General features: G+C 40.2%; 1 long non-coding RNA gene across 1 annotated transcript in view; it reads right to left on the reverse strand.

Annotated features, from left to right (window-relative positions):
* Window positions 1-7,672: 7,672 nt before the first annotated feature.
* LOC115605655 overlaps window positions 7,673-17,013 on the reverse strand; it is a 43,113-nt gene continuing 33,772 nt past the window's right edge. Inside the window, exon 4 of the long non-coding RNA XR_003990682.1 lies at window positions 7,673-11,171. This is a non-coding gene — a long non-coding RNA (uncharacterized LOC115605655). The remainder of the gene's footprint in view (window positions 11,172-17,013) is intronic.

The following is a 17,013-nucleotide window of genomic DNA, read 5'->3' on the forward strand; positions in this document are numbered from 1 at the left end:
ACAGCCATATGGGCACATGGGCACAAGTAAGGTACCCTTCACGGTAGTACAGTGAAAGGATGAACTCAATTCCATAATACTTTCTGAGTTCACAGGAATTCATACTCCAAACCCTTGGCTCTGATTCTGCATATGAATAATATATTACACCAGCTTTGTACTGTTTTTATGGCTATGCAAAGCAAACTAGGCCTTAACCACAAATACTGTACTCTCAGTGCAGCTGAAATTAATTCACCTCATAAACTCATTATCAAGACTGCAGTGCTTTAATCTGAAGCCATCCAGCAAAGAATAAAATGATAAAAAAAACACTTACTTTTTTTTAAAGAGTATTGTCACTTTTGTCCATACCTTTAACCCAAGATTAGGTTTCCTAAAGTTTCCTAGAAAATGAACACCTAAATAAAGAGTCTCACGGCTGTTCCAGGAAGAAACTGTTATGGGGTTTCTATTAATCACAAGCTCCTGTACGTGCGAAAAAGCTGAATTCATGTTCATTTATTGGATAATTTAGGTGTCCAGTGTTTTAATATTTGCTTTTTTTGCTGACCCAAATACAGGCAAGTTAAGCTTAGAAATGGTTCAGTGCGGAAATGGCAGCAAGCATCACGCTTGGTGCTTTTCTCCCTTCCACATGCACTGTTTAATTTGTTAATGCCTTATGTTTAATCTCTCAAATTCATTAACTGCTTTTATAATTGAGTAGCATGTACGTAAAAAGCCTGAATTTTCTATTTATTTACTGTGTTGTAATTACTAACACCATTTAATTAGAGATAATTTCCCATGCACTTCTGGCATACTATGACATCTGTGGTAATTTAGTTTGTGATTTGTAATACACAAAAAGTAAAAAGTTTAACTGAAAGCCAAAAAATTTGCTAAGGAACTTAAGAGCAATCTCTACACCGAGCTTAGCTATCAAGTTGGAGGAATAGTTATTTTGTGATGATCAAGGCTCTGAACCAGGACCATAGACATGACTTCAGACATGTTGCCCTGCCATCAATACATCATTGTCCTGGGACTTTTCAGCAAGACAGGAGGAACACAGCCACAGCATAAAGCAAAAACCACCATGGAAAACCTCCTTGGCACGAAGATTTGCAGGTATGCTAGAACACGGAAAAGGTGGAATGCTGGTAGGTAAGAGGAGGACAAGGATTAATCCTTTTGTGCCTCCATTGAACAGATGCTCCAGTATTGATTTACATCATAAGAGTCATTACGAAACTACCTTATGACTGCCTTTGAGGCTCTGAAAAACTTTGTAAGAAGCAGCAAACCTGTCTGTGCAAAAAAATGAGAAGGTTCGCTTTTCAGCTAGGAAAAAGGGACATTGTATTGATGAGAAGAGCATTTGTTATGCTGGGCTGAAGACCAAGTCTCATGTAAGGCTTCTATTTGTTAGTTTATTCTTCCTAACAAGTACTGGCATTTTGATGCAGTTCCCAGTAAAAGAAACATCACTTAGGGACCAAAGAATGAGTGAAGAGAAATTTTAAGTTAGGGACTTATTATGTTTTTTGTTTCCCAGCAAGAGGGTTTGTGTTAGGATCTAGAGACTCATCCCTGAATGGAGCAGCTTGACTGGCCAGGATTCTAGGAGAGAATATTATGTTGGATCAAATGGCCAGGATTCTAGGAGAGAATATTATGTTGGATCAAATGGCATCCCCAGTGGCTGAATAGTACCTTTCAAACCACATATATAGTTTCACTTTCCTTCCAAGATGCTTTTTGATTTTCCCTATTATGAGGTCTACAGCAGCAGAGGTGTCTTGGTGTCTGTTCCAATAGTTATATCTGAGATATCTAATGCCTTCCCCTAAAACGCAAGCAGCCAGAGTCTAATGTTCTCCTGAGAATCCAGCTTTCCTTAACCTGAAAATAAATCAAAGCCAATTCACACCATTTCTGCAATCTTCATGGGAATATAAAGCTTTAAATACCAGCCTTCAACACAAATAGGAAATCTCCAATTTAGATGGTTTGAAAGAAATCATGAGATACACACTGAACTATTTATTGGTCTGCATTAGCAGAAGAGTAGCTAGCAAGTAAAGGGAAGTGGTTATTTCCTTCTCAGTACCAGTGCAGCCACATCTAATATGTGTCCATTTTCAGGGCACACCAGTACAAGAGAAAGCAATAAACTGGAGAGAATTCAGAGGAAGGTCAAGGGGCTGAAGGACATGAGATATGAGGAAAGGCTGAGGAAACTGGACTTGTTGAGTCTAGATAATCTCCCAAGGTCCCTTCCAGCCTGAATTTTTCTATGATTCTAATGACCTCAGTTTCTCAGGCAAAAGGTGTGGGGAGACCCAACTTAAAGTGTCTAAACTGTCAGGTTACATGTCCATTTTTCTTACTTTTTAGCTGTTGATGTAGTTGGTAAATCTTTTGACTTTGCACATTTTGATATTATAGAGGAATCGCATAAGCACAAAGAACAACTTACCACATGTCCTAGATAAATACTTCCTGCATGGGAAATTCCCCTTTTATCCAGATGGACTTCAAATTGCTAATGATTCACGTTATGTTTCTGAGAAGAATCCTTCTGAAACATGGGACACATGGCTTCTGAAACATGGGAAATAGCCACAAACACAGGAACTCTCATGGCTTATTTAAAGGCACTCTTTTAGTCTGGAGAAGAGAAGGCTTGGGGGGACCTCATTGCTCTCTACAACAACCTGAAAGGAGGATGGAGCGAGGAGGTGGCTAGTCTCTTTTCCCAAGTAACAAGTGATAGGACAAGAGGTAAAGGCCTTAAGCTTCACCAGGGGAAGTTTAGATTGGATATGAGGAGGAATTTCTTCACTGAGAGGGTGAACAGGCATTGGAACAGCCTGCCCAGGGCAGTGGTGGAATCACCATCCCTGGAAGTGTTCACAAACTGTGTAGATGAGGCCCTCAGTGACATGGTTTAGTGGTGGCCTTGGCAGTCCTGGGGTAACGGTTGGACATGGTGATCTTAAAGGTCTTTTCCAACCTAGCTGATTCTATGATTCTATGATTCTCATAACAGTGCATGACAGCATTCTTAAGGCTGATGGTAAGCATGAAAGTTTTTAATAATTATCCACAGGGTCAATCAGTTGCTTTTAATTGCAATAATTCCTAAGCTAACTGCACTGTGCAGAACTATTCCATGACAGCAAACCCTTACTATCCCTTTCAACTAAACAGATGCTTTCTTTTATGGCACAAAATGGCCTTAGTGTTTCATGTCAGGGATGGCTGCCTTTTAGTGATAGCAGTAATTGCTAAATGCATAGGGGTGAAGAGCATTTTCAGAGCTCTCAGGCTGTAATAGGACTAGGTTATGACAAAGGATGAAGTGTGAGACATCTCTTAAGGGGTGTCTCAGATGCCGCAGAATTAGACAGAAATCCAGGATGTAATAGTCAGGTTCATGTGAGACCATTTTTTCCCTATAGTCCTCCTGTGTTCCAGTATTATTTTGGTTGCCTGCCACATACTGTTGTGTTGATAGCCTAACATTTCTTTTATAGTGATGTAAAAAAACCATCATACACAGAGAAACAAAGAGAGCGTATTCCCATCACTGCCACAGTTTATAACCTGGGATTAAAGTGATTTATTTACTTTTAAATTAGAGGGCTTGTTTGTTTTCATATGAACCTTGATTTGCAGCAGGGTTAAGTATTTCCTGCATCATAACCCTCAGCATAAGTTACACAGTATGAGTAGCTGTGTCCATTGAACTGTTCAGTCCAGGCTGAAATAGGGGGAGGACTGACTCCCACTACCACTGCTTCTAAGCGAGTGATTTTGCTTCCCTTCTTCTGCCCCTCCTGGTGCACTGCTGGACCCTTTGGTAAGACAAATGAGATCTTTGGTCCTCTACATTGCCAGCAGGTATGCAACTCCCACTGGGGTGGTATGGATTTGAGAGTATGAAGCTGAGACTGTGGGTGTAGCTTAGGAGGCAGGGGAAGGGAAAGGAGAGCTTCTCATCTCAGTGGTAGGAAGTCATTAGATCAGCTTAAGCCTTCAGTGTAATTTTATCCTCAAACTCACTCTTATTTTATCCTGTAAACCATTTGTTGAAAAATACCGTATTGCTTTTTGAAGAGATTCAAGTCCCTAGTTAGACAATGGTGTCTTAAAGAAGTATCTTACTAGGAAAATTTTGTTGGCGCAAACTCCACAACAAATTCAGAACAAAATACAGATGCAATATAGTAAAGGATTTGAAAATTACATTCCTGTGACAGGGAGGTGGCTATTTGTCTTTCACTAGTGTAGTATCTTCTCCAGTTCTCCCTTCTTTCTGTCATTTAATGGAAAGCAGCTACCCCTGCCTCCGCCCTGCTGTTTTCATATTTGATGTGGTAGAACAAAAAAACATGAAAAACCATCTTTTTATTTTTGTTTGGTTGATTTGTTATGTAAAATACTTCCCTTTTTTTCTCTTTTTTAAGACTCTTCTTCATTCCAGGTCTATTTCTGCTCCTAGATGGTACATTTCCCAGGCATGGTTTACTGATAATTTTAAAAAGCCTTTTATTAGGTCAAAATGTAACAGGAAAAAAAAGATTGATATTATAAAGAGTGTAAATAAAAGACTTATTTTTCCTTATACACAGGTGCGACTGAAAGGAATAGTGATGGAGAAAGTGGTAGTAAGTGTTTTCAGGAGGAAAGGTCAATGACAACAATATCAAATTCTCATAAAACTCTTGTTTCAGCAAATGAAGCAATGAAATGACAGAAAATATAATACCTGTTATGTTCTGTCAAGCATCCGTAAGCCCCATTACTATAGCAATAATAATATAGAACACCCCTTTTTGTGATCTTGAAACAACTATCAAAATGTTTACATGTTGTGCCTGTCCTCTTAGCACTGAAAATGAAGGCAGTACAAAGCTGGAAATAACTGTGATTTTTACAGCTCCTTGATTTCAAGTAATTATACTTACGTACAGTGCTACTCTGCAATTACCTTTTGACTTTTACACTGGGAAGTCCAACATGAGCCTTTTACGTGAAACTAGATGTAACATCTCCGTTCTGTGCATGGAAGAACTGAAGCCTAATCTCTGTTTTTACCTTCCAGTGCTTAGCGTTACTTTTTTAAACATATAGAAGTAATTCAATGTGTTAATTGTTACATAAATTGTTATATGGCTATATATGCATGCATTGCTATATATGATATTACTTAGTCATTTAGTATTTGTTTATTACATCATAAACAGCATCGCACAAATACACTGAAATTAATGGGTTGGACAACCATCATTGCACTGGTGTCTCATGGAGAGCTCGTCTTTGCTGCAACATCAATTTGCACTGAACCTCAAGTAGAGACCTGAGCTCAGAGGGACGTTTTCCTAGGACTTGCTCACCTGCTGGAGGATGTGACCTGTCATTCAAGTGCTGTGTTACCCATGCTGGTAATTAAGTTACAAAACCTCATGAAGTAGTCAACCTAGTCACTCTTTTAACTGAAGCACTGTTAATAAAAATTGATGTGTTTTCCTGGGTGGCCGCTCCAACTCACACTAATTAATTACATGGGAAGCTACCTACAGAACACAGACTTCACCTGTTACAAAGCAAAGAAACTCTGAAAGTCCAGTATCTGAAAAAAAAATTAAAAAATGTTAGAAAGACCCTTGAACAAGAACTTAATAAGATTATTAATTTTGGCTAGCCAATCAATCCAGAAAACATAACTCATAACTGCTTCATCTAAAAAGATGATAGAAAATAATAGGATGTACATTGAGGAGAGAGATGGAGAACAGAGTGACTGTGGCAAGATTTGACTCTTTCCATAGAGTTGTCAGTGTAACGGAAAACATACTATACTCATTTTCACATCCTGAAAAGAATACTGCTACTCTTCACATAGAAATGGTACTTGATGCTTTACATAAGAATAGCTTCTTGGATAGTATGACTGACTTACTCTTACTTTTACTTAAGCAGAGCCCTAAATAGGACAATACTTGTAGTCAACAGACTGATATTTATAAAAGCAAATCTATCTGCTGTTATCATGATAGACATAGAGTCACTATGGAGCAACCCAAGCGTGACGATTTTTAATACTGTGCATCAGTTTTGGTTGATAAAGTTATGAAAGACTGAAAGACATTTGTGTGAATATGCCATTCTGCCTTAATGGAGGATGAGAAAGGTATAAGCTCGAAAAATGTGACGCTATGGAACAGTTCTCTCTCAGCAGCTTGGCAGAGGGAGTGGGTGTGGATAATTGCAGGTGATAGTCTATTTTCAGGTACCAAACCACAGTGAGACATCTGCTCTACCAGTACTGAAATCAGTCATCAAAAAGGCCATGAAACTAAGGAATCTTGCTAAAAGGGTGAGGGGGGCATAGGATTTGCAGTGGTCTGTTGTCACCCAAGGGTAACCTGAAGGAAAAGAGTTCTCCAAAAAGCAGGAAACTGCAAGTCCTCAGGTGTCAGCTAAGCATATAGACTGACTAGCTTTAAGGGATATATTCTGAACATTTTGGCTTGGGGAAGACTACTGAAAATCCCTCTAAGTGCTGTGGGAGGGAAGAGAAATGCATTGCTCAGCCCATGCTGTACCTGCTGAGATAACTGCAGCCACTAATACAAGGAGTGCAATGCACAGAGCTGTCAGAGAGCAAAGAAAATTGTGGTGCCTCACCTCCACATGTGGTCATTTAAGTGAGGTGATGGCTAGGAAGAGTGAGCTGAGAAGGCCGGAGTTAGCCAGCCCAGTGTCCATGTTACATTGCACTAATCTCTTTAAATCCTGAAACAACGTGCTTGTATTTAAATTGCAAGCTCCTTGGCAGAGGATTGTTCTTGGTCACATTTCCCCTTGCTACTGCTGTGTTTCAGATTGATTACAAAAGCATCCCTCCCACCTGCAGCATACAATTACTGGTCTAAACTGCAGCAGGACAAGAGAGCTTTGCTCCTCAAAAAGTAGCATTAACAGAATTTAACATGCCACCTCCAACGATCCCTGTCCCAAGAGTTTCTCGTTCCGAAGTTGCCACACTCAGTGCCAGTTACTATGCTGTCAGCCATGCCGGACAGCACCACCACCCTGCCAGGGGAATGCAACAGTGAGGTTTCATCTAGCAGGGCAATAAGCCAGGCTGGGAGCCTGCTCTCTGCCAGGCGCAGATTAGGCTGGAAATTAATATTTGAACTTACATCTGCTTCCTCTTAAAAACAAACAGAACATCCCCACACACAGTTCTCAGCAGCCTGCCTTGCAAATGCTCACTGATAATAAGCCCTTGCTCCTTTCTTTATAACACCCCGCCAACAATTACAAGAAACCCCCGGCTTCCCCTTATTGTTACAATTGCTCATTACCAAGTCTGTGTAAGTCTGTAAATAATGTGAAATACCTGAGTTCTTGGAGGCAGGTGTTTCTCACTCTACCTACTTCTTGAGATCACGACACTAGAGACTGGGTATTAAATGTGGATTGCTAACTTGGCTGTAGTTTAAAAAGCAACAATAAAAAGCAGCCCTTAACAGTAAGTAGGTATTGGCTTGTTAACTGTTACAGTTAGTATTGTTATAAACACAGAAAGATATGAAAAGACTTTTAATAAAGTTTTCAATGATAGCAGTTTCTCAGTGACACTAAGCCATGAGAAAATAAACTTCACCCTCTCGTGAACGAAACAGAAAACCAATAAATAATTTACTGTAAACCCAATAAAATTCTGCTTGTCAACATTCTCATAAATGAACCCTGAAAGCTGACTGCTGATTTATTGCATGCATGTCAAAGAGCAATACTTCTGGGAAGAGACAGGTCTATTGCATATGAGCTGGACTCTGATTTAGGGCTTGGATGCAAAGCCCCATCATGCCCCAGGCACAACAGCAGTACAGTGATATAGGAAAATTGACAGCATGTGTCCTGCTCATCACACAGGCAGAAGAGCCTCCCCTTGGCTCACACAGCCAAAAGCCAAGGGGTGGGCATTATGATTTTAATCTGTTAAAAGAAACAGAAATAATCCTGGAGTTAGGAACTGAAGCCTCGTCTCTTCTAGCTGACTGCTTATACTTTCATACTGGTCCTAAGGCAAATTTGATGACATAGTTCTTCCTTTATGAAGTAACCAAAAGAATTCAGCATTCACTCTTTTCGGAAGGAAATATGTTTTTTTCCTGAGCTGATTCACTTTGTCCCCTTTAACAAAATTCTCTTGGAGCTTCTTCAAACAGGTAGCAGATGATGAGACTGTAAGTTTTGAACTTAGGTGCCTAAATTTCACTTTACATGTCAACATTCTTTTGCGGACTTGGACCTTTAAAAACTTGTGTTCTCATTCCCAACCAATAGAGGGGCTTTCAAAATTATCTTTGGCCTCCTCTGCATGTTTACATATCTAAATAACTTATCAAGTTCAGCCTGAAGTCGTGTAAACAGTTTTGACACTTTCTCATTTGTCACATAACTCATGATTGTCCAGCCTTTGATCCTGCAGACTGAACATGCAGCACATTGTCACTGCAACTGAAATTAGGCAATCACACATGCAAAAATATTGAGGGATATTTATAAGCTCAGGGCACTTGCTCAGGGGTGTCTTAGGGTGAGAAAATATATGAGAAGATACAATGTCCTCTCTTTCTGAGGCAAGCCTCAGAAAGGCCTATTTAAATTTGACCACATTCTTTAAATCACATGCTTTATATGTGGCCGTGTTAGTTAAACCAAAAATACTTATGTGAAACTAGTATTTAGTATCTTACACACTTGGCCTATTCTTTCATCCCACTGAAGTTTGAGCTGGTACATCATGTACCCTGCATCATCATACTGTGATTCTCCAGAAATTCCTGAAGTCACAGAAGTACTGAATACTGAAACAGGCTCTGAAATGGTGTAGTCATCACTTAAAATTCATGAACAACATTTAAAGGATGATTAGTATTGTCCTAGAGCCTTCTTGTAACACCAGATTCATGAAATCACAGAAAAATTGAAGATACTTTGATACTGCTCAGTTTAACCTGTTCAAAGCCGTACCAACTACACAGGCAGGCGGCTCAAGGTCTTGTATAAACAAGGGTGGACACTTCTAGTGTCTGTTTGAGATTTCCTAATTAGAATCACGATCGCTGATCATTTTGATGAGAGTACATCCCCAAAGTGTTGTTTTGATGTCCCATTTCACAATACCAGGCCTTTCAATAGCCTGAGAAAGTCTCTTTGGTGAAGTTGGGTTAAATGTGAAGAGATTGTCTAGCTAAAAGTTGAGAAACTGACTTAGCTGCCTTGTATTATTTAAATTGCTCGGACCGAATCCAGAAGCTCTTCCTTGGGCCAAACTCCCACTGAAGGCAGTTCCAGTAGCTTATTTGCAGCTTTCTGTCAGATTCATCTCTTACCCCAGCTCCTGATCTGGGCTGGCTGTTGAGGTTCAGTCATTCTGAGTTTTGTTATTAGTTAGCAAGAGGATTTTTACGACACTTTTTCTGTCCTTCCTGAATATGTGGCATCAAAGACACAGTTGAATTCATTTATTTTTATAAGTAAGGCTGACCTGAACACTCACAAAGCATGGGAAGAATAATGAATGAAGGGTTATAAGGGGCTTGGCCTGGTTTTAAAGGACAGTTGTCCATTGGCAACTTTACTAAGAGTCTGGTCACAGAGTTTACCTGTTTGTGTCCCCATTTCTTTGAGTTTCACAGTGTATGCTTCAGAGCAATGCCTCTAGTAGCTTCTTCTTAGTTGCTCCATTACTTTTTTTTGCTGGCTCCCTCAAAAGCCTCAGAGCTCAACCATACCTGAGATGCCAGCTCCTGGCCAAACCTCAGCCTCTGACAAATGCTATGGTAATGGAAAAGGGAAACTTGAGAGCATTCGCTTTCACTGGGGTAATGATAGAGGGAGAGAGAGTGCCCTCCCATTAGCTTTAATCATCTTAGGACCTTGTAGGGGAACAGTTGCAGCACTGCTGTGCAGCGTTTTTCCTTTCCTTTACTCGTCTACAGATGAATTTGGCTCAAAGAACCAGCATGTGGAAGAAACAGGGATCTAGAGGAAAAAGGTCTAATCAGCAAGCAAAAATTTGGCAGGGAGGGTATCTCTTGACAGGAGAACATCAAGGAAATACTATAATCTGTGGTCTGGAGAATGGCACAGAACAGCACTAAATAGCACAAAGGTTTAAATGTGGATATGGGACAACATAAAAATGTCCATATGACATATAAATCCAGCGTAGATTTTTCAGCACAGATCCTGCATAACATTCAGTCTTTAGGAATGTGAAGGCCCTGAGCTTCCTTTATTTACAGAGAGGAATAAGTGTAATGAAAAATTTCACTGATCATGATAGCAATATCTGGCAAGACTAAAATCTCAAGACAGTCTGGCAAGCTCCAGCCAAAAAAAATACTGTGGGCTACTTCTTAAAAATGATGTGTTTTAAAGGACAGAGACATAAAACTGTCTGTGCAATTCAACCACAACACAGCCTAGCACCAAGTAGATCCATGTTCAGCAAACAGATGCCGTCACCAGTGCAGAACAGGGGAAAGCTTTTTTACACAATGTACTGTAACTTGTGAAAACTTTTAGGAGCCAAAATAAGGTCACCTACTTCTTTCTGTAAAATAATAAAAATGATGAAAACTTGTCATCCAGGTTTTTTGAAGTTCTGATCTAAAACCTTCAGGCACTAGTTTTAAACCATACAATAATAACTTCTGACTTAGGCTCATAGTGGCCCAAGGTGATTAGTAACACATCTTTACCCACTCTCTGGGACCTTAATTGGCTCTCCCGCACTGTGAGCATGGGCTATGAAGAGGGCCTCATATCCTCCCTCCTCCACCTCACTGCATGGTTGTGCGAGGAAGATACAGTCCATCCTATGTAAAACAGCTGCAGTTGCTGCGTTGTGTTTATTTTTTTAGGCACCCTGGTATGCAGGCAGAACTTGTCACTAGAAAGAGTAGAGGGGAGATTTCCTAGAGAGATGGAGTAGGGAGGAGAGATGATCTACCTCAGAGTGATCCTGTCGAAAATTATATGGCTGGGAGTTTTCAAGGCTCCAGAGGAAATTAAGCAACAAATCCAGCTGAAACTCAGAGGAGGCAACTATCAGTGGAAATACATGTCAGTTCTTCTTGGGAGTCTGGGTTAGGCTGAAAAAAAACAAAGAAAAATCACTGAAACAGTGTCATGTGTGGATTTGTCAGCAACATTTTGTATATTCTAGATATTTGGTAGAAATTATTTTGTTATAAGAAGACACCTTCTAACAAAATATGGGACTAAAACCCTATCCCAAGCTTTGGGAAATCAAAATTGGATCAAATTTGGTGGTTTGGAGCTGTCTCAAGTTCAATAGCTTGGACTGGGAAAGGGGCCAGTAGAATGTCTATTGCCAGGAGAAACAAAGAAGAACAAGAGGTATGTGGTGTAGCCAGTGCATATCACCTCTGGCCCATGACTGCTTATGCTAATGGAAGGAAGGATGGGTTCCCATCCTCTAAACTCCCTTTTTCCTCCAAAGTGCTTTCTGTCTGCTACCCAGCACTGCTAGAACTTGTCATGGGCTCCCTAAATCCAGTGAATGATCACAATGTCCTGTTCTAGTCAGGAAATAAAAATGCTCCTTATTCAAAAATCACACAGAAGTTCTATTTTTAGAAAGGTTGAAACCAACGTGGAGGAATTTAGACTAAACATGCAAGAATGTTATTACTTTTTTTTTTTTTTTTTTTTATGGCACCAGTTAGGTTGTACATAAAAACAAACCGAGAAAGCAGGGTACAATCACACATCTGTGCTGAATTGACAAAGAGGCCATCCGGCAGTAAGAATATGAAGTTGCTACTGGACTGATTCGCCCTTTGTTAAAATAGAGTCTCCAGTCCCCTTTCCTTCACTGGAGTTGATGCTGTCATCAAAGGAAGCCCCAGTTAATGAAACTAAAAGCCTGAACCTTCCCAAGTGAAGCTTACCAATGGCATGATGTTGTCAGCACAGGTTTATATAGCCCACCTTTACATGCAAAAAAACCTACTGCAACATGGTACTGATGTTGACTCCTTGCTACTCCTGTCTCTCTCTTCTCAATATCAGGGCCATAGCCCAACTTTGTGGCTCATTTTCCCTTCCGTATGCTTTACCAAAGCCCTGCTGCACTCTGCTGTGGAGAACTTGTTGCTGCTAGAGGCTGACATTTTCCTTCACCAGCAAAAGCAGCATCCTTCATGGTTGCCCTGAGTGTTAAGGCTGCACCTCTGTGCATGTCAGCCAGTGGGTAAGCCTGCATGCCGCAAGGCAGGGTGTTGGACGACTGCTTTGGCTAAGTTGAGGGGACAGTGTGATTGACGTTTGGCATTCCCTGCTCTTTCTAGCAATCCCAGGTAAAGGAAATGCTCTGCGAAAATATCTTCTGAGCTATCTCTGCATGAGTCAGCCTAGGGACAGTATGACTATGTTTACTCAGCACTCTGTCCAGGCTAACTTTGTTGAGTGCTGCATCAGCAAACACATGCAAATGTTTACACAAGCAACAGTTTGGCACAATCAGGGCAGGTCGAAAGGTTGAAGAATACATTGCTGTGGGCACTCCAACTACCCTACAAGCAGTTTTACTTTGCACTACATATAGTCTGGTGTACTGAACTAAACATCCCCAATGTGAATATGGCCACAGCAAAATCCTGATCCAGCCTGCCACATTTCATACATTGAACAGAAGTCCATAACTTCTCTCTCTGGAGCCCCTCTCTCCTTGTTGATTTCAAGGCAATAGAATGAAACCAAGCTCTATACTTCAGCATCTGAGCTTTTAATTCAGTGGTGTAAATCTTGCCCTACTCCACAGACCTACTCTCACTCAAAATAGGTTCTGCCAACACTCTGGACGTATCACATGAACATGCTGTTTGTTTTGATGCTTGACCTTCTCCTCATTTTGTAACTAACATTCTTAATGAAAAAATAACAAACCAGACTAAAGATTATCTCCCTGCTACATTGGACACTATTATATCTGAAGGGACTGTTAATAACAAAGGAAACTTACCAAACAGCAAATATGAAAAGTTTTCAGACTTCCTTTTCTGTTGCTTATTAAGACTTACGGCAGTCTTTTTTAATATTTTTTTTTTTTAATATCCTTTTTCCTTCCACTGTCCAACATCTCTCAGCCTTTTTTAATTCAAAGCATGTGTGTCCCAAATATGATTTTATAGCAATGCATCTTGTCCTAACCTGTGTTTGGGGGTTTGTTTTGGTTTGGTTTTTTCTGTTGTATTCAAGTCAGTGGAATTTTCTTTCATCTTTTGCAACATTTAAATGGCTGTGGGAAAGCAGAGTGGGTAATGAGACACATCTGACACTCCTTCCTGTCAAAGGGTAAGCCCAGCTGTGAAGCTTGAGCAGCTTGGGCTGTACAGAGCTGATTAACCGCATACTTTAGAAGCTGTGTGCCACAGTTATTGAACCTGGTGTGAGCAGAGGAGCTAAGAGGTGGCTTTGAGATCCCTCCACAACAGCAGGGCCATAGGCAGGCTCCAACAGAGAAGAAAGCACTCACTCCGGTCACTTAGGAGGGAAAGGACACAGCACAGCCCTCTTCTCTCACAGATTTCTCCCATCTCTCCTTTTGTTTGGTAAAGGACAACTTCCCCCACCTTTCTTCTCCACCTCTATGCCCTGACCCCACAGATGCACGTTGCTCTTCTCTCATCTTCTCTGCCTCAGGGCTCCTCTTGCAACAGGACTTCTGAGCAACAGCAACCCGTAATGGTCGTGTCCAAATGTCTGTTTGAAAAGCATCACTATTCCAAACTGCACAAATAATCCAAGGATTAGCTATAGAGCATTTGATCTCTGACCAAGACATTTGTTGCTATTGTCTAGTTTTCATTTTGTACTGCTAATATAACTGCATTCTCTTGGATGTGAAGTCTTGTTAGCTTGCTCTTTGCCAAGAATCACAGAGACTGAGGCCCTGGAGATACAAGTTTTGTTCTGCAAGTTCTGATTTTCTTCTTTTCCCTTAATTTTCATTTCCATCTCTTCTGATCAACCGGGATATATTTTCCTTAAAAAGCTCACGAATTAAAAAGACATGAGTTAGCTGTGCTGTGCTGATTGATTTTGTGTAAGAGTTAGCCTGATATGGAAGTCCACAGCTGGCTGGGAGAAGCCTGCTAGACCGGCACTTTTTTAGTAATGAATATCCTGGTTGAGTTTATCTTCTCAATCTTAGCACTACAAAGCCCACATTAGTCTTTAGATCAGAAAGCTGAACATGTCTATTGAAGGTTTTGGTCCTTCAGTGTTCAGGCTGGGGACTTCCCTTTGGATAATGTCCTCCTGAATATTGCCCCAAATGCTTGTTCATGGGGGCATCTGCCCTTTATTTTGCATTATGTATGCGAAATGTATGTGAAGGCATGGTTTGCCATTTTCCACATTTTCCCACAAGATGGCACACTTTTCTTACGGTAACTCCACAGTGCATGCTAAAACACAAGAGTAATGCTTTCTGCATATGCCAGTAATAGAGCAACCTAATTTACTCCATAGAAGTCCGCTGCTTTATTTTGCTCATAATTAGTTGGTTTACCCTAGCTAGCTGTCTCAGAGAATCTTGCCTTCTCTCTTAACTTCCTGTTCTTCTCCCATTGCTTCCTCTCCTAGCCCTCAGAGGACATGTGTCCATGCCATCATAAGTTAGGCTTCCCACAGGAATGAACTTCATTGTGTGATGACTGAAGAGCCCATTCTGGGAACTCTGCCCTTTACCTTGGTAACCACTTCATCTTGTAGGTAAAGGACAAACCATTTCTGATGTGCAATGAGGCGAATACTCTGAGCTCTGTGATGAGCATAGGAAGAAGAGCAAAGACAAGGATGCGTTCCATCAAAATATGTTTAGAAAATTTGGAATTAGTTTCTGAGGGATTTTTTTTGGTTCTGTTCTGGTTTGTTTGGTTGGTTTGGACGGGGTTTTTTTGGTGCAAAACATGCCACCGGTTATCCTTTATTTCCCATTTGTGGCAATGGACTTGACATGCTCCAGGCTTACTGACAAACTAGTTACAATCTGCACAGGAAGGTGCTGGCATCAGTATTTTTTCCAACGATCAATGCACAGTTTGGTTGACAGAACTGTTTTTTTTTTTTTTTTTTTTTTTTTTAATTTTTTTAATTTTTGTTTTTGTGGTATGCTCTACTTAAAAATAGATTTGAAATTACTTTTAGTTTCTGTTACAGAGCATCCATTGGAGTGGCTTCTTTCTGGCTTAATATTCTGATCCACCCCATAAACAAAACTTTAATGTATCATTATAGATAAACTTTTGGACTGGGTGCTAGACAACTTAGATGTCCTAGGGGTTGTGGCCTAGGAAAGAACTTCACAGAGTGAAATCCCTGGGTCAGCTTAGTTTTAAAATTTTTTAAAAAAGCATCGTGCTGGTGACATGAAAATGCATACAGGAACTTTCAGAAACTATCTTTTCCTGTGGAATGGGAGAAAAACAGTCTGAATGTTTCACAGGATAGTGAGTCTTTGACTCTTCTGGACAAGTTATTAACTGAAGTCATACACACTGAGTAGCCCTGTTACGGCAAATTCAGAACCCTGCAATAGTATCAGTATTCAAGAGAGAGGTCTGTTACATCACCCAACCCCTCTATTTGCATAGTTTATTCCATTTTTCCCTGCCTTTAGTCTCAAGAGAGACTTAATTTTCCCTGACAAAAAAGAGTCAATTATATCGAGTGAGAAAGAACTATCTTAGGTCTTAAAGCCGATCTTAAGTCTTTAAAGAAGTCTTAAGATCTTTAGGTGGAGGGTTGGTTTGGTTGCTTTCTTTAGATTTTTTATGTGTAACTAGTGGGCAACCAGCATTCCTCAACCTTTTTTTCCTGCACAGCTCTGTCTCTATATTGTGTAACTAAATATAATGCAAGGTATGCTTCTACTGTACACACTCCTCATATGGTGGGCCTATATCTCTGGTTTTAATATGCAGCAAATGGCACTATAGTCTCACTGAGATCAATTTAATAGAAATAATCATAAAATATACTGCTAGCCTACCTTATTAACTTAGCTGAAATATTTTCTATCATATCCTTGCAGCATCATAAGCATACTAATGAATCTATGCAATTGTTACATAGGATTATAGTAACCAAATCAGATGGAAGGAGAGAGAGAAAGAGCGAGTTAATGTTTCAGCACCCTACCCAATGCATAAGTACGTTGAATCAATACATTCAGTGTACTTATTGGAGTAGGAGGAGGAGGACATAGGAGAGGCAGCCAGCTACCCAGCTGCTCTCCTGCTGTCTTGCAGTCTTTTTTGTTCCCTCAGAACTGATAACAGACACTGGAAAACAGGCTCACCATCAGTGTTATGTGTAACACTGTTTTTCTTTTCTTTTTTCTTGCACACAATGAACATGTCTTTTCTTCCTTAAAGTTTGCTGTGGATGCCTTTTGGAACAAAACGCATGCCGACCTGCTGCAACAGGTTTGACTGTTATAGATGCTGCTCCCCTCTGGGTGGGAATGTCCCGTTGCTTTGCCTTTGTCATGTTAGTGCATCCTGTCTCCCAGACAGAATGACTATAGGACATAATCATCTATTCAGAAATATATTCTACTTGAACATTTCAAATCCTATTATGTCAGAATTCACATGATTTATTTCTCATGCCCCATTACAGGCCAAGGTCCTTTATCCCACCCTGTATTTCCCCTAGGTCACTGCAGCTTCATCTCAAAGCAAGTGTCAAGCCAAGGACCTGCAGCACCATTGGCAGAAGTATGTTCATTTTGAATTGACTTCAAAAAAAGTTTCAGTTGAGTCCAGAAAACCAAACATTCTAATTTGGGAACATCAACAATATTCATTTCAGTCAAAAATGTTAAAACAAAGTATGTCAACTTTCCAAAATATTATTTTTGAAAAAAAAAAAAGATAAAATATCAGCAATTCTTCTAGAATG

Source organism: Strigops habroptila, chromosome 3 (genome assembly GCF_004027225.2).
Source record: "Strigops habroptila isolate Jane chromosome 3, bStrHab1.2.pri, whole genome shotgun sequence".
Classification (NCBI taxonomy): Eukaryota; Metazoa; Chordata; class Aves; order Psittaciformes; family Psittacidae; genus Strigops; species Strigops habroptila.